We start from the raw sequence: 18,915 nt of genomic DNA, 5'->3' as shown, positions 1-18,915 counted from the left end.
CATCAAATATCATTTTCTACGTGAACAAGTGCTTGAACAAAAGGTCAAATTGGAGTATGTTCCCTCCAAAGAACAGGTTGTTGATATATTCACTAAACCACTGCCCAGAGAGACATTTGAATATCTCAGACAAAAGCTGGGAGTAGTTGTTGCATCATCCTGCTGTTAAATCCTATCTTCTTCAGAGAAAGGTGGTTATACACGAGTTTCATGAAGCGTAGTCGTGTATATACGCTGGTTTCTGTGGGTATAGTCGCGTATATGTTGGTTTGAGGAAAAGCAGTGGGCCAGACTCAGGAGAAAGGGGTCTGATATGGTTCAGTGAATTATCTGCTTTGCTTGATGATGGTTACAGTCTGTTGATGACATGTGGAAATATGTTGGCTCTCATAAGTTGTTGATAACTTGATGTATATCAGATCTGACAGTGAACATCTGGCACAGGTTCAGGGGGAGCATATGCTTCTAATAATGCATTGTTGGCATTATCTTAGAAGATCTCGGTACAGATTCACATAGTTGTTTTTTATTCAGGTGGAACAGGTTCAGGGGGAGAACATGGTTGCTGGTCTGGATGCTGATTGACAGATGTTGCTGATGATAGTTGTTGATGACTATCATGGTCTTGTTTAAGATATTTGGTCTCTGTTATATATGTCATGTATATCTTTTAATATAATAGTCATGAAAAAGACCTAATTTGTAACCCCACTATGCATGGGATGGATGATGTAATGTTTCTTGTTTTTGACATGTATAAACAATTGATATATCCCCACTTGGTTGGGTGGATGAGTCAAATTTGGTATATCCCCACTTGGTTGGGAGATGGATGTATGTATGAGTCATTGGTGATAGGAAGGTCATTTGTGATGTATGTATAGAGTCATGTTCTTCTTTTAGAACATCTTTTTGCAGACCTTGCTTGTGCTCAAGGGGAGCATGGACTCGATCATAGGAGCTCAATCAACACACTTCAGCATATCAGAGAATTTCAGCATGTACTCAGGGGGAGCATGACCCTTTGCCCTTGATGACAAAGGGGGAGAGTGACTTGGTGTTGCCATCAAGTCCAAAGGGGGAGATTGTTGGCATTATGACACAGGTGTTGTCCTTGATGGCAACTCACTCAGATGACAGATCACAGTACAACAGGTTAACAACACAGAGTTACAGATCAGACTTCACAGAATGAAGAAAGAGAGGTATACACAAGTTCACCATTGGCCAAGCTGCGTATACACGCGGGTTCATTTTATACAAGTTGTGTATACGTACACACGCACTTTCACAAAAGGAAAATCGTGTATACCTTAGAAAACTAAGTTTTTGGTCCGAAGTATTTGGTCCATGGTATTTTGATCCATGGTATTGGTCCAAGGTATCGGGTCTAAGGTATTGACCCTAGGTATTTGGTCCAAGGTATTGGTCCTAAGTGGTTTTGGTCCATGGTATTGAGAAAGGCCTAAAACTATAAAAGGAGGAGAAGATCATTAGGCCAAAGTGTGCAAGTATCGAATATCTGATGAAGTGTGAGATCTAATATGCAGGTTATTGGTTTATGGTGTTGTGCTTGATCTGAACCAAGGATGAACCTTAGCGTTTGATGAAGGATAAGATCTAATGATGTATCAGGATCTTAAGGCTTGAAGTGAATTATCTTTATGTGGTTTGATCATGAATCTAAATAATTGGCGCATGTTGTAGTTTGTAAATGTGATGATCTGGGTATGACTGAAGTTTGGAATTGTTGTAATGTTTAAATAATCATTTACAGATCTGTACGCAGGTTCACTTTAGAAAAGAAGCGTATACACGCATGTTCTGCATACCAAAGCAGTGTATACATCATAAATTCAATTTGCAGATCTATATGCTGGTTCGCTTTGAGGAAAGTGCGTATGCACGCAAGTTCGACACATGCAAGTAGCGTATACCTTATAAAATATGTTTTATTTGCTTCTGTTTGCTGTTGCAGTTTTCTGGGTTCTGGCTTGGGTTCTGGTTACTGTATTCTGGTGACAACATTCTGAATGATTAGATTGATAGGTTGTAAAAGTGATTGATTGATTCAGTTGTGGTTGGTTCAAAAGGAGATTGGTTGATGCAAATATATTTGATGATTGAATGATGGATCCAGTCTGAAAATTTATGAAACGTGGTCCCTGGTAGAAAAGAGAAGGTTGTAGCCTTCTGTAGGCCGACACCTACGTACTAATAAACATATCAGCTAGTACAAGAGCTAGGGGGTTGTAGCTCCCTTCCAGTAGAAGCTAGAGAACAAGAGAAGGTTGTAGCCTTCTGCAGGTAGAAGCCTGCGTACTGGTATAAGACTGCACCAATACAAAAATTGTAAACAGAATTTTCTTATTATTAAAAGAAGACAAAGACGACAACAACAGGTGGTTTTTACCCACATTGGGTTTCCACCTTATATCTTGGTGTTCTTGTGTGTTGCTTATGTGTGATGCTTTATTATGCTTTTACTGCACTGTCTAATGAATTCTTGATATACTAATTAAAGTTCAATACATGATAATCTGGGTAAATTTAAAGATCTCTGCATATATGCTGGTTGCATTAAGTACAGTTGCGTATACACGCTAGTTCACTGAGCTGAAGTAGTGTATACAAATCATTTTTTGAAAATTAAATTATTGATCTGATAATACTGATTCATCCCCCCCACTCAGTATTATTTCCAACAAGAGAATGTTAGAGTTCTCCAAGCATGCTCCAAGAATTCTCTAAGTGTGCAAGAGTATGAGAGAATGAGAGAAGATAATCAAAACTAAACTGACAAAAGTCGTGAATTGTTTCTCTGATTTCCTTTTATCACTGATGCCTCTATTTTCTTCATTTTCCTTCATTTTTCCTCTAATTTCCTTTGCATGCATATTTGTGTCTCTTGACCTTCCTTTTCTCCTATTTTCCTTTATTTTCATAATTAAATGTCAATTATTGTCCCTTTTCCTTTGCCAATTTTCATAGTCATTATTAAACCACAGGTGATGCCTGCTATAATGTTTGCCCACCATTTAGCATAGAATACGTGTTTCATGGCTTTGGTTTTATTTTGTTTACATGGGAAATCAACCAGGGATTGTTACACATACAATAGCAGATGAAGTTGTTGTTCCACCATCAACCACATCTCAAGGTGCAAGTTCAACTAAGAAGATCAATGCTATAAGAGGATGGACAAAGTAAGACATGTTAGCTACAATTAATGATATAAAATGTAATGGATATTCAGTTCTCGCATCCGCAAAAAGCATGGGATTTCTCCCTCCTCAATGCGTTATTAGATAAATGTGCTCACTCATACAAAGTGTAGAGGGCCTCTTACTGTTATGACTGAAGAGGAGAAGGCCAAGGTGGTTCAATGGTGTAAGGAGATCGCCTAGTTGGGACATGGGCTAGAACTGATACAATTAAAATCTACAATTTCTCAAATCTGTCAGGAGAGGCCAACCCCGTTCAATGATGGGTTTCTTGATAAATCATGGTGTTTTGGGTTTAAAAAAAGGCATCCAGACCTTGTTTTATGTATAGTTAAGGACCTTAATAGACAAGGGTTTAAATCTATGCCTTGAAATTATTTCTAAGTTATATGACACTCTTTGTAGTGCATATGATAAACACTCTTATGCTCCATATCATACATGTAACTGTGATGAAACCATGCTAAATATTTTCCCTAAGAGCAGGGAGAGAAAAAATATTCTATGTTGTGTGAATGAAATTGATGCTTTAATCCCATGATTTTATCTATTCAAGGGTAAAACTCAATTGAAAAACTATATACAAAATTGTGAACTAGGTACATGCATGGCTGCACATCCCCGTGCATGGATGACTAAAGAATCTTTTTTGAATTGGCTTTGTCACTTTGGTGCATCTATACCAAGTGGTGTCCCACCTTGAAATAAACACCTACTAGTTTTAGATGGCCACGGAAGCCACATTGATGTGTAAACAATTAAGAATGCTAGCAATTTGGGCAACACCCTGTTAACGATCTTGTTCATACCACTCACAAAATGAAACCCCTTGATGTGAGTGTGTTTGGGCCTTTCAAGAACCATTTCAAGTCAAAGCGAGCTTCATGGATGGAAAATAATCTAGGGGTGGAGGTGAAAAGGTTTGAGTTAGTTGAGCATGCAAGTAAAGTTTTTAAAAGGGTTCTCACACCTTAAAATATCAAGGTTGGGATTAGGAGGCCTAGAATCTATGCATTGAATTATGATGTTTTTATGCATGATACTGAATGCAACCAAGCATTTGATGTGGATGGTTAAAAAGAAGCGTATGTACATGCACATGTTGGTGCCCAAGAAGATGTGGATGGATAGGAATATGCAATTGCAGCTGATTATATGATATCCATCTCTCAAGGACACTTCTATGGTGACGATGATGAACATGTAAAAATGAAACATAGTATAATCATGAACCAATTGATAATAACATGGAGGTTTTTATACAAACTGAAGCACATGCAACTTCTGTATGTGATATTCTTAATGACTCTATTGATCATGAAAATGACAATGAGAATATGGTTGAAAGTGACAATGTTTATATTGCACTAAGAAGCAACAATGAACAACTGATCTTTCCATAACCCCACCATCATGGCTAGTAGAAGCCATGATGAATATGAACATACATAATGTCTCAAGAACCAGCGAAGAAAGCATGAACATGCCTTCACAACTAGCAGAATTGAATGATGAAATTGTTCATTTTCTTTGGACAATGGTTCACAGGAAGAGGAAGTTGTACAAAATGAGGAACCAACTGAAGAGAACAATATAGTTCAATCAATTATCCTGGATAGTGAAAGGCAAGTGTCAAGTAAGGAGCAACAAGTGTCAAGGAAGGAGCAGTTACTTGGTTGGTTCCTAAAGCTACCAATAGAGAGAGTGTCAGTGAAAAGAAGGCAAGGAACAACAAATAGTCTTCGTTTAGGCCAAAGTTCATAGTTACTCACCTCAAAAGACTATATAAAACTATTAGTTGAGTCTGACAAAATAAACTTGAAATTCAAGATTTAAAATAGAAAAAGAAAGATTTAGCCAAGGAAAAGAAGGAAACAAGGATTGTTGTAGCAAAACATCAAGCGGAGGAAAGGCTTGAAAGATAGAAAGTAAGGCAAGAGAAAGACCATTAAAAACAATTGGCAAGGCAGGAAAAGGAATCAAGAAATTCTCAACAATTGCCTCAAAAAGAATGAGGGATGATAGATAGGGTTGACAATGATGCAAGCCTAGTCAAGGAAAGTAGGATGATGTCGAACACATTGGACCATATTGCAGATAACAAACTATTATACCAAGACCTCATAAAAATCCAAATCCCTTGCTTTCAACAAGGGGTTTTTCGATCTTGATATATTCTTACCAATGTAGGTGTCAATCATATGTATGATTATCAAACACCTCCACTTAATGCAGGGGTTAGTAGCACAAGCTTGAATTGTGGCTACTCATTTCCTCCATGGCTACAAGGGTAAAATTGGAATCAATCATATCCCAACAATCCAACACATCTTAATCAACCATTCTTAGGTAGGCAAACCTACTTAGCTCAACTAGACAACTCAACAAGCCTGGGAAATGAAGAGTTTGGAGGCCATCAAGCATAGGGGTGTCATATGTTTTTTGGTGTAACCACATTGCGATGTGGATTTTGTAAGAATTGCCTTTTTTGCTTGTTACATGGCCATTTTGGATTAAATTCTAGGTCATTTTATTCCATATTATTTGCGACATTGTAATCAAAAGAAATTGTAGAAGTTATATTCCTAGTCTATTAGAATGGAGAAAGCGTAGCTTAGAATGCAATCGGATTTGTGTTCTACCTTTACATACCAAATACATTCAAATTAGATTCAACTAATGTAAATATTTTGCAAGATAAGTTTTTGTTATTCCTTTAATACATCATCAACTACTAGAACAACACATATAGTAGAAAGATAAGGAGTGGTGAGATTTGTTTACCATATGAGTGAAAAAAATACCTAACCTCTTTCATTATAATTATTATTTAACCATACCATCATATTTACGACTCGCTATAATATTTGACTCATAATTCTACCTAAAGTGCACAATTTATATATAGCATGCTCGATACATATCTTAACTTACAACTTTGAACAATTTACAAGTTACTAGCTCCTATTTTTACAACCAATAATAGATTGACAAGTTGATCAAATATTGGTCCTCCTTTTAAATTTTCTAAATAGTATTAACTTATATAAGCAGAAAATACACTACCAATGTAAACTCTTTTTTTTTTCAATATATGTAAATTCTAGAGGTTAGAACACATTAAAATTAATTTAATTTAAGATATTAGTGTACACTTCTAGTAATAAATGGTCAATGGAGCTATACAATTACAAAGATTCCCAACCATTAAGGTTGTTAAAGCATTTCTATGAGAACTGCAAAAGGATCAAAACAACACATAATCAGGGTCAAAATAGATATCATTGAACCCTTGAAAGTCCCAAATGTATAAAATGGGTGAGGGAAGGAAGAAGCCCTAAACTAATAATGTTGTCATATATAGTGTTCTCGAACTATTAACTAAATTCCCCCCTTTCTAGCCACCCTCACTAGAATATGACAATCCAAAAATTCATGAATCCAATCAATCCATTGTTCAAATTGCAATTCTGGAATCCTAGGTCGATTTAGTGACCATGGAAGTTGCTAAAATATCAGTTTTCAATTGATGAAATTTCATTTTCGTAATTATTAAAGTTGCAATTGCTGGATTGGGGCCAAAATCATGCTGGGGAAATCATTAAAAACAGGGTGAGTATTTTAGTGAACATTTAACCCGCACTGTCAAATGTCAGCAAAAATACAAAAGAGTGAGTATACAAAGGACATCAAAGAGGTAGTAAACCAAAAAATCTATTAAAATCCAATTGTAAGAGCTCCTAACATCCAAATCTAGGAAGAAGTGTCACTAGACTACCATCGTGAAAGGCCCGACTAAGGGCAAGTCCTATTTTGGAATTCTAATATGTTCAATTTTCAACAATTCATCTAATTAATCTAAACACAAATAAGCTAAGCTAACCCTAGTGGGAGGCATTACAAAGAGGAGGTTATGATTTCAGTCCCAATATACATACCACAAGCATCCACAATTGGAAGCTCAAGGCAAGTCCAATAGTTCCAATTTACACCACAATACCTTTTGTTCAAATACTTGCAACAATGGGTAGCTACTTTACAGGGTCAGAGAAACAAGACTTTCAGGGGAAAATACATGAAAATACATTGCTGAAGGGTTATTATCAGAAAATTACACGGTAAGCATACATCCATGGTCATGGCCTAAAACACAAGAATCCATATTCTTATAAACTCTAGCTCCTATTTTACAATCAATAAAACAGGTCGATGAAATTTTTTTAGATGTCGAGCAAACATCACAATAAGAAAAATCCTCCTTTTAGATTTTCAAAATAGACATTTCACTTATGAGACAAAGGTAAAACCTTTGGAGACAAGTTCAAATTCAATCTATAGACATCCACAAAAAAAACAGTGTTGACTCTCAAATACATTTTCATAACACCCACATAATGGACTACAATTCCCAGTAGATTGAATGTGTTGATAAACACAATGACAATTGTAGTTGGGAGGATAAAAAATCCTACTAGAGAGCCAACCACGAAGCCACTGCCATGCCCAAATGCTACTGCAACAATCGGTCAAACACCAACACCTCACCAAAGCTTACCTACAACTGAGATAGAGACGATGGGGTTAAACATAGAGAAAACTGTAAAAAAGCATAAGAAATTTATAGAGAGAACCTATTAAAACCACACTTACCCTCATGAAAATCTTCTACAGCGCGAACCTTCCATGTCCACCACCGAAATGGCTAAAATATCCCATAGGGTCCAATGCAGACAAAAAAACCAACCGTTGGTTTGCCATGAGCATGGGACAACACTCCATGAAACAATAAACCATCAAAGACGATAAAAACCATTGTAAATTCCCCACGAACCAAGCGAAACAATGACATAAACCCAACAATGCAATGATAGAGTTTAGGCTTGGCTAGGGAAGGAGCCTAGTTGAACAAGTATCGGGGCAGCTGAATTCCCACACATCAAGCCCGAACAACATTACACAAGCTTTCCAACAAGTTGCAACAAAAACCCTAAATGTTGATACAAAGCACAAGTAAAGCGCCGCATTGAAGTGCCCACCCACCACGACAAGTGGCACTACCATATGGACATGTGCCATACCGCCTTTGTGGCATAGGAAAGCAAGTTTGGGGTCATGGTAAGGCTGGTGCACAACAAGTGGCGTCCCTCCCCTATACAATCACCATATGCCCTTGAGCATTTTTGTAGAGCAATGGGGATGCAAGTCAATACCAGCGAGACCAAAATAATGATTTTCTCTAACAAGAGGAAGCAAGGCCAACCTATGCTCTTGTTTGAAGGCAATACTCTTGAAGAAGTAAATGAGTACAAGTACCTCGAGACGGATGGTAACAACAAGCTTAGGAAGCACTACAAAAAGAAAATAATTTTAAGAGGGTTGAAAGCACTATATGGTCTTCAAAACAAATGTAGAGAGGCAAAGCTATGGGATTGGAAAATGTTTAAAGTGCTTTTTGGACTCCTAGTTCGTCTAATGATGTTGTATGGGTGTGAATTGTAGGCTAGCAGCACTCCCATTTCAAAATGGAAACAAATTGAGAAAATCCAAAAGTGCTTGATCATAAGCAAGTCCAAAATAAAAATTTTGGTTCTTTATGAGATAATGTTGAGTGAAACAAAAGTAGCTCCCATTGAAACAATTGCTATGGTGCGTCACATAAGATATCTAAAAAGAATTGAGCAATTGGAAGTAGGTAGATGGCCTAAAGTCATCTTCAATGAAAGCATGAATGAAAGAAAGAAAACATGGATGAGACAAAACAACAAATGTAATATCTACCTCAATGGCTGTCCCACAAATAGCAAGGAGTTAATGAATTTTGTTACGGAGGAGTTCCTTAAGCGTATACGGGGAAAATAGTTGGGTAGAAAGAAGAAGTACTATGTTGAAGAATTCAACATTGTGATCTCCAACAAAAGGAGTAAGTTGGAGTTATAATTCCGTGGAGAGTAAAAATTCTTATTACTTAATTAAGAACTAACTCAAATCAACTTCGGTGTGAAATGAGAAAAGAAACTTGGGAAGAACAAGTGTGTATTTTTTGCACTTCTAAGGCCGTGGAATTGGAAAAACATTTCATTTTGCAATGTGATGCTTTTAGGGACATAAAGAATATTTATGGCGATATGTTGACAACAGTTTCTTGGCATTTTCTCCATAGACTATTTTAAAATTGACCAACTCATCATCAATTTAAACAAGAAAAAAATTGAATTACAAAAAGTGAAAAATACTAATGCTGGTGGTCCATAGACTGTTTTATTGAATTGCAAAAGGTTAAAAACATGCAGACTAATAGTCCATAGAGGAAAAACAATACAGGCTGTTCCATAGAAATTTTGATTGAATTGCAAAAGGTTAAAAACATACAGACTGGTAGTCCATAGACTATTTTTACGCCGTAAGGCGTTCCCTATGGGAAGAACTCCCCTCCCAAGCCACCTGTATCTTTATCAGCCATTGATTTTAGTGTTAGACGATTGAAAGAGAGTCTGTCGTCGGATTGAAAATAGTTAATCCGTTAGGCCTTCCTTTTGAATCCGGGTTTTCATCTACCATTTTGATTTAAGCTCGAAATATGTGAACCATAATCTTGACATCTGTGACATTTTTGTTAAGTGTTGGGTTTGCCGTGTCGATCCCTGGAAGTCACAGCGTTTGGTTTCTCAGGGTTGGGCAAGCATGCCCAGGGGAGTTATGTAGAGGCGGCTGCTTCTGCGTCTTTCCTGCTGAAAAGATTAGTGTTCTTCATTGAGAAATCATCATCATTGTCCGTGGCCAAATCCGTTGGGCCATCTTCTTCGACATATGGGGCAAACAAATTAGAGTCACCAACTTCACACCAGCAATTCGATTTCCTGCCAAGAACACAGCGTTTGGTTTCTCAGGGTTGGGCAAGCATGCCCAGGGGAGTTATGTAGAGGCGGCTGCTTCTGCGTCTTTCCTGCTGAAAAGATTAGTGTTCTTCATTGAGAAATCATCATCATTGTCCGTGGCCAAATCCGTTGGGCCATCTTCTTCGACATATGGGGCAAACAAATTAGAGTCACCAACTTCACACCAGCAATTCGATTTCCTGCCAAGAACACAGCGTTTGGTTTCTCAGGGTTGGGCAAGCATGCCCAGGGGAGTTATGTAGAGGCGGCTGCTTCTGCGTCTTTCCTGCTGAAAAGATTAGTGTTCTTCATTGAGAAATCATCATCATTGTCCGTGGCCAAATCCGTTGGGCCATCTTCTTCGACATATGGGGCAAACAAATTAGAGTCACCAACTTCACACCAGCAATTCGATTTCCTGCCAAGAAATCTAATTAGACTCCCTAGGCATGAAAACGTCTGCCCTGCTAACGAATTTGGGGGAAGTGAAAGCAGAAGCATAAACGAGCCTATGCAAGACCGTAGAGGTAAGATTAAATTTTCTTCCGATATTATTTATGATGTGGGATGGGAGGAAAAATGTAAAGGGAGCTTGTTTGTTATGAACGATGGTGAAGGAGGAGGGAGGCAGGTGGGACCGTCCATGTTACATAGCTGTATTGATCTACGTCTGTGGGGAAGGGTTGAATCATTTGAATGTCAGTTTGGGTGGGACAGGTTGCAGTCTTTGAGGTTGGGTTATGATTGGGATTGGAATTGCTATACAGGCAGGTCTGTATTGAATTTGGATAATTTATCAATATATCCAGTGCGTTACATTAATATCCCTAATGCCTTAGACAGCTCAACGAGAAACCTTGTGAAGCTTTTCTCCCTCCGTGAAGACGCTGTAACTTCGGTTCACATGGCATGAGATATGGGGTTATCTTGTACCTGCACAATTGATAACACTGTTCGTCTCTGGGATATTGAGGTTGGTAAACCCTGGAATGAATTGATGGTCGATGACTACGCAATTGTGGGCAGTGATATTGGGGATAGCCATGGGTTCCTTTTGAACGGTATTATGATGAGAGAGGAAAAGGGTTCATTGTTTGTGTGGGATCGCAGGGACTTTCAGAGGCCTCTAAATTTCTGTGTGGGAAATATATCAACATCACGGAGCGTAGATTTGAAGGAGAATAAGGTTTACGTTTCTGATCGTTTGAACGAGAGGCAGTTTGATATAAGGATGATACATCAACAACGACCCAAGTATGCCGAAGGAAGGTCTCTTCTTTATTACCATTGAAGTATGGCCGACGAAGCAATCTTCAAGGAATTGCAATGCGTCTCCTGCAGGACATGAATATTACTGTCCACGACAAAATTCGAAGAGAGGCCTACAACAATCTCAAGCTGTTCAGCTGATAGGTTGGAATAGATTACCTTGTTGGTAGATTTCATCTTCTTCCGTTATCTTGAACAAATGTTCAATATTATTCCAATGTAAATATCTTTTCATTTTTATTTTTTCTGAATTTTATAATAAAGCACCCTCGACACGCCATCCCGAATGTAACTCGTACTGGGTAAAGCATCATATTAGTTCCGTTATCTTGAACAAATGTTCAATATTATTCCATTGTAAATATCTTTTCATTTTTATTTTTTCTTAATTTTATAATAAAGCAGCCTCGGCACGCCATCCCCAATGTAACTCGAACTCGGTAAAGCATCATATTAGTTCTAAAACTGGGTTAAGAGTAACTCGAACTCGGTAACGCACCATATTACTAAAACTGTGTTACACAAAATATAAATGTAAAAACTAGGTTACAAAACTAAATTATAAGAATATAAATATTAAAGTGCTACAGCACGTTAAAACACTCTCTCTTTTCATCATTTTACACAAACCCACCGACGCAATAAGTTGATATATTAAAAAAAAAACTCTCTTTTCATCATTTTACACAAACCCAGCCACCGACGCAATAAGTTGATATATTAAAAAATATATATATAAAAGCTTGTTAAATGTTTTGTAACCTTTCTTAGTACACTAAATAAAATACAAAGCTCATTTAAAAAAAAAAAAGATAATTTAGCCTTTTAATGTTATGTGGACTTTATAATAAATATGAAATTTGAATCTATCATGATAAATTTTAAATTAAGATGATTTTAAGATAATATTTACGCTCCCCTCCCAAGCCACCTGTATTCTTATCAGTCGTTGATTTTAGTGATTTTAGTGTTAGACGATTGAAAGAGAGTCTGTCGTCGGATTGAAAATAGCTAAGCCGTTAGGCCTTCCTTTTGAATCTGGGTTTTCATCTACCTTTTTGATTTAAGCTCGACATCTGTGAACCATAATCTTGACATCTGTGACATTTTTGTTAAGTGTTGGGTTTGCCGTGTCGATCCCTGGAAGTCACAGCGTTTGCAGGTGTCGATCTCTGTACTTGGAAGTCGCCGCTCACATCGCTTTTTCTCATCTCCATTCGACATCTGTGCCACTCGTTTTACACCGGAGTATTTTAGGCAGGAGTTGCAGGACAATCCGTTTCAGTGTTTAGTGGAGTTTATGGCATTGAATATGAGTTTTATGGTGCACCACTGAGACTCTCTCAATGGCATGACTGGTAATGGCATAATATTTACTGCCAATTCCAAATCGACAATCCTTCCGTGCATATTCTACCAATGGCATAATAAAAAACTATCAATTCCAAATGGACAATCCTTTCATGCATACTCTCGACACCCTGCTCGCAAATCTCGATCAAAACGGGCTTCGTTGCTTTATTTTTCTTTAGGGTTTCCATATAAATTCTAACTGAACATATTCTTGATCGATTCCTTCATTTCCGCAATTTCTCTTTTGGAAAGGAAAGCAAGCAGTGTAGATGTTAATTTCAGTATGATCCAACAATATTCTCCAAGGAAGAGGACTAGGACGGCCTGCAAACCCACGACATCTGCGATCCCCGAAATTTGCAGTTCACCCATGAGAGTATAAAGGATTCCTTCAGTAAAGCCCACAATGGCGTCAAATTGGAAGATACGGTGTCTGATATAAAGGGGGAAGGCTCGATTTTTAGCCACTTAAAGTCCATGGAGGAGATGAGACGATGGAAGGCTCTGCTGCTAGAATAATCGAAGGCTTTGGGTGGTGCGCCAGGTCGGCTTTTGGGCAGTTGAGGTGAAGATAAAGTCCAGTGATTTCATATCTCGTCTTCTTGGAGAAGAAAAGCCAGAGAAGCTCAGCGACCTTGACTTTCTCCCTAACGTCTGGAGCTCCCATCCTTGATTGTTTGCATTAATATAATATCCATGTGAGTCTATTTCTAGGGATTATGTTTTGCAAATTAATAGATAAGTACTGGCCGTAGTTAAAGGTTTTATCTTTTTAATATTTTTGGGTTCTCGTAAATGTTAGAATGAATATATGTGTTTTGCAGATAGTTTTCCTGTAAACAACAGACTCTTATTTTCATATGGAATTGTATTATCAACTCTAAGTTTGGATTCTATTTAAAGGCGATTATTATTTCTTCTCCGTTCTCTGAGTTTATAATTTCCATTCTATGTGGTTATGCATGGTAAAAGGCATTCATATGGATTGAGAATGCTTGTGAAATATTCTCACCTTGTTGATTGCAATTGTTATGTGAGATTTGTTAGTCGAGTTCTGAAGAATTTTGTCATTTGGAAGATAAAATAAGTGGGTAGTACGGGTTTGCAAAAGGGCAAACTAGGTACCAAGAAATCATTATTGCAGATATTTTCACCGCCCCTATGCCACATGGTGTAAAATCCATCCCATGTATGTTATATTTCCTTCTATGATTCCATTAAACTAAACTTTTGTAGAGGGTTTTTTTTTGTTCTAATTTTTTTTGGAAGAGTCTTATTAATTCATTAAACCCCTATCCATGAAAAGGAATTCCTTTGTATTATTCCTATGTATTCTTTCTTGGTAATATTATTTTGAAATGTGGGAGGCTGGAGTTTTTTACATAGACTTATTATTCTTTTGTATTCTTTCTTTCCTGGTAATATTATTTTAAAGTGGGGGAGGCTAGAGTTTTTTATTATTACTCTTATTCTTTCTTGGTAATATTATTTTGAAATGTGGGAGGCTGGAGTTTTTGACACATATTTATTATGTTACTATTATGTACTAATCTAAATTCTTAAGCATAAAATTTGCCCATGACTAAAATTATGGGCATTAAGGTGAAACTTTAATGGAAAGTTAAATATGTAAGCTCATGTTTTAACTTACAATGCCACTATATAGCAATTTGTATTAAAAATATATATATAAATGCATTTTATATCATATTTAAATTAATAATCAAGTTTTACCTAACTTACAATTCCACTATATAATCTTTATTAAATAAAAAAAAAAGATATAAATGCATTTTACACAAACCCAGCCACCGACGCAATAAGTTGATATATTAAAAAAAATATATATAAAAGCTTGTTAATGTTTTGTAACCTTTCTTAGTACACTAAATAAAATACAAAGCTCATTTAAGAAAAAAAGATAATTTAGCCTTTTAATGTTATGTGGACTTTATAATAAATATGAAATTTGAATCTATCATGATAAATTTTAAATTAAGATGATTTTAAGATAATATTTACGCCGTAACGCGTTCCCTCTGGAAAGAACTCCCCTCCCAAGCCACCTGTATTCTTATCAGTCATTGATTTTAGTGATTTTAGTGTTAGACGATTGAAAGAGAGTCTGTCGTCGGATTGAAAATAGTTAAGCCGTTAGGCCTTCCTTTTGAATCCGGGTTTTCATCTACCTTTTTGATTTAAGCTCGACATCTGTGAACCATAATCTTGACATCTATGACATTTTTGTTAAGTGTTGGGTTTGTCGTGTCGATCCCTGGAAGTCACAGCGTTTGCAGGTGTCGATCTCTGTACTTGGAAGTCGCCGCTCACATCGCTTTTTCTCATCTCCATTCGACATCTGTGCCACTCGTTTTACACCAGAGTATTTTAGGCAGGAGTTGCAGGACAATCCGTTTCAGTGTTTAGTGGAGTTTATGGCATTGAATATGAGTTTTTTGCAAATTAATAGATAAGTACTGGCCGTAGTTAAAGGTTTTATCTTTTTAATATTTTTGGGTTCTCGTAAATGTTAGAATGAATATATGTGTTTTGCAGATAGTTTTCCTGTAAACAACAGACTCTTATTTTCATATGGAATTGTATTATCAACTCTAAGTTTGGATTCTATTTAAAGGCGATTATTATTTCTTCTCCGTTCTGTGAGTTTATAATTTCCATTCTATGTGGTTATGCATGGTAAAAGGCATTCATATGGATTGAGAATGCTTGTGAAATATTCTCACCCTGTTGATTGCAATTGTTATGTGAGATTTGTTAGTCGAGTTCTGAAGAATTTTGTCATTTGGAAGATAAAATAAGTGGGTAGTACGGGTTTGCAAAAGGGCAAACTAGGTACCAAGAAATCATTATTGCAGATATTTTCACCGCCCCTATGCCACATGGCGTAAAATCCATCCCATGTATGTTATATTTCCTTCTATGATTCCATTAAACTAAACTTTTGTAGAGGGTTTTGTTTTGTTCTAATTTTTTTTGGAAGAGTCTTATTAATTCATTAAACCCCTATCCATGAAAAGGAATTCCTTTGTATTATTCCTATGTATTCTTTCTTGGTAATATTATTTTGAAATGTGGGAGGCTGGAGTTTTTTACATAGACTTATTATTCTTTTTTTTACATAGACTTATTATTCTTTTGTATTCTTTCTTTCCTGGTAATATTATTTTAAAGTGGGGGAGGCTAGAGTTTTTTATTATTACTCTTATTCTTTCTTGGTAATATTATTTTGAAATGTGGGAGGCTGGAGTTTTTGACACATATTTATTATGTTACTATTATGTACTAATCTAAATTCTTAAGCATAAAATTTGCCCATGACTAAAATTATGGGCATTAGGGTGAAACTTTAATGGAAAGTTAAATATGTAAGCTCATGTTTTAACTTACAATGCCACTATATAGCAATTTGTATTAAAAATATATATATAAATGCATTTTATATCATATTTAAATTAATAATCAAGTTTTACCTAACTTACAATTCCACTATATAATCTTTATTAAATAAAAAAAAAGATATAAATGCATTTTACACAAACCCAGCCACCGACGCAATAAGTTGATATATTAAAAAATATATATATAAAAGCTTGTTAATGTTTTGTAACCTTTCTTAGTACACTAAATAAAATACAAAGCTCATTTAAAAAAAAAAGATAATTTAGCCTTTTAATGTTATGTGGACTTTATAATAAATATGAAATTTGAATCTATCATGATAAATTTTAAATTAAGATGATTTTAAGATAATATTTACGCCGTAACGCGTTCCCTCTGGAAAGAACTCCCCTCCCAAGCCACCTGTATTCTTATCAGTCGTTGATTTTAGTGATTTTAGTGTTAGACGATTGAAAGAGAGTCTGTCGTCGGATTGAAAATAGTTAAGCCGTTAGGCCTTCCTTTTGAATCCGGGTTTTCATCTACCTTTTTGATTTAAGCTCGACATCTGTGAACCATAATCTTGACATCTGTGACATTTTTGTTAAGTGTTGGGTTTGCCGTGTCGATCCCTGGAAGTCACAGCGTTTGCAGGTGTCGATCTCTGTACTTGGAAGTCGTCGCTCACATCGCTTTTTCTCATCTCCATTCGACATCTATGCCACTCGTTTTACACCAGAGTATTTTAGGCAGGAGTTGTAGGACAATCCGTTTCAGTGTTTAGTGGAGTTTATGGCATTGAATATGAGTTTTATGGTGCACCACTGAGACTCTCTCAATGGCATGACTGGTAATGGCATAATATTTACTTCCAATTCCAAATCGACAATCCTTTCGTGCATATTCTACCAATGGCATAATAAAAAACTATCAATTCCAAATGGACAATCCTTTCATGCATACTCTCGACACCCTGCTTGCAAATCTCGATCAAAACGGGCTTCGTTGCTTTATTTTTCTTTAGGGTTTCCATATAAATTCTAACTGAACATATTCTTGATCGATTCCTTCATTTCCGCAATTTCTCTTTTGGAAAGGAAAGCAAGCAGTGTAGATGTTAATTTCAGTATGATCCAACAATATTCTCCAAGGAAGAGGACTAGGACGGCTTGCAAACCCACGACATCTGCGATCCCCGAAATTTGCAGTTCACCCATGAGAGTATAAAGGATTCCTTCAGTAAAGCCCACAATGGCGTCAAATTGGAAGATACGATGTCTGATATAAAGGGGGAAGGCTCGATTTTTAGCCACTTAAAGTCCATGGAGGAGATGAGACGATGGAAGGCTCTGCTGCTAGAATAATCGAAGGCTTTGGGTGGTGCGCCAGGTCGGCTTTTGGACAGTTGAGGTGAAGATAAAGTCCAGTGATTTCATATCTCGTCTTCTTGGAGAAGAAAAGCCAGAGAAGCTCAGCGACCTTGACTTTCTCCCTAACGTCTCGAGCTCCCATCCTTGATTGTTTGCATTAATATAATATCCATGTGAGTCTATTTCTAGGGATTATGTTTTGCAAATTAATAGATAAGTACTGGCCGTAGTTAAAGGTTTTATCTTTTTAATATTTTTGGGTTCTCGTAAATGTTAGAATGAATATATGTGTTTTGCAGATAGTTTTCCTGTAAACAACAGACTCTTATTTTCATATGGAATTGTATTATCAACTCTAAGTTTGGATTCTATTTAAAGGCGATTATTATTTCTTCTCCGTTCTGTGAGTTTATAATTTCCATTCTATGTGGTTATGCATGGTAAAAGGCATTCATATGGATTGAGAATGCTTGTGAAATATTCTCACCCTGTTGATTGCAATTGTTATGTGAGATTTGTTAGTCGGGTTCTGAAGAATTTTGTCATTTGGAAGATAAAATAAGTGGGCAGTACGGGTTTGCAAAAGGGCAAACTAGGTACCAAGAAATCACTATTGCAGATATTTTCACCGCCCCTATGCCACATGGCGTAAAATCCATCCCATGTATGTTATATTTCCTTCTATGATTCCATTAAACCAAACTTTTGTAGAGGGTTTTGTTTTGTTCTAATTTTTTTTGGAAGAGTCTTATTAATTCATTAAACCCCTATCCATGAAAAGGAATTCCTTTGTATTATTCCTATGTATTCTTTCTTGGTAATATTATTTTGAAATGTGGGAGGCTCGAGTTTTTTTTTTTTTTTTAAAAGAGTCGGTTGCTATATATTGATAAAAAAAAGTGATAAGGCATAAAGCCGTACAAAATTTGCTTCAAGAGCATTGCATGTCCAAGGATAGAGCATGAGTTTCCTATCCCTGAGGTGATTTCTGAAGATTCTAACTACTGAAGAGCTAATACTACTATAGATCCGGACGAACTGATGACACAAAAATTTGCATTTGCAATACATAATTAGTCAATGGAAATATGACTGATATTTCTCGCTGTAGAGTCCTCGGGGTGCTGCTCTTCTTCCATTGGCTTCGCGCTTGAAGATGTTGATTTCTCCTTCTGCTTTGTTTCCAAAATTTCCCTTAGAATTACCAGCGACTCCTCGGCATGGATGCATCTGTTGTTGAGCCCGTTGAACTGCTCCTGAAGTGAGTGAACCCTGTGGAGAAACAGATTCATTTCTGTACGGTATTTAGCATGGAGATTTCTGAACTGCTCCTCGAATTTAGCTTCCACACTTCGAATCTGCTCAGCATGTCTAGCTTCCATATGTCGCACTTGATCTTCCAGGATGCGTTGTTGAGTTCTGACC

The sequence above is a fragment of the Pinus tabuliformis genome, chromosome 6 (genome assembly GCF_031772625.1).
Source record: "Pinus tabuliformis cultivar Carrire ecotype Pingquan chromosome 6, CPIR1, whole genome shotgun sequence".
NCBI lineage: Eukaryota > Viridiplantae > Streptophyta > Pinopsida > Pinales > Pinaceae > Pinus > Pinus tabuliformis.
The sequence above is the reverse complement of the archived record's forward strand: the minus strand, read 5'-3'. Positions refer to the sequence as shown.